Raw genomic sequence first — 740 nt, 5'->3', positions numbered from 1 at the left:
CCCAAAGTGTTTGCCCGGTAGGGCCATTAGACCACAACGCTTGCTAACCATGCAAGTGGCCTCGGACAACAGGTGACACCCGAAGTACATCCGAAGAGTGTATATCAAGTGTTTGTTCACCAAGTCCTCAACCAACCCCAAGTACCCGGAGGTACCCAGAGTGTTGGATCCGCCAACCCGTCCCGGCACTCTAAGTCCTTGCGAACCCAAAGTGTTTGCCCGGTTGGGCCATTAGATCACAACGCTTGCTAACCATGCAAGTGGTCTGGAGTATAGGTGATACTGACATACCACCGAGATGGTACATCTAGTATTGGGTCACCAAAACCAAACCAACCCCAAGTATCAACCCGGCATACTCAGAGTGATGGATCCGCCAACCCGTCCCGGCACTCCAAGTCCTTGACGAACCGAAAGTGTTTGCCCGGTAAGGCCATTAGATCACAACGCTTGCTACCCCACGGCGAGCTAAACATGCAAGTGGTCTTAGGCAACAGGTGACACCCGAAATTCATCCGAAGATGGAATATCAAGTGTTTAATCACCAAGCCAGCATCCAAACACCAAGTACCCCGGGAGGACCCGATGCGTTGCGACCATCTCCAAGTTCTTGACGAACCCGCAGTGAAAGGCGGTAAGGCCTCTGGGCCGCAACGCTCGCATGTGTTAACCCGCAAACACCACTGACCGGTCGGTCCACCGCAAGGGTGGGTCCAACTAGTCCACACACGGTATGCCGC

Source organism: Anopheles coustani (assembly GCF_943734705.1).
Source record: "Anopheles coustani chromosome X unlocalized genomic scaffold, idAnoCousDA_361_x.2 X_unloc_14, whole genome shotgun sequence".
Classification (NCBI taxonomy): Eukaryota; Metazoa; Arthropoda; class Insecta; order Diptera; family Culicidae; genus Anopheles; species Anopheles coustani.
This window is presented reverse-complemented; position numbering follows the sequence as displayed.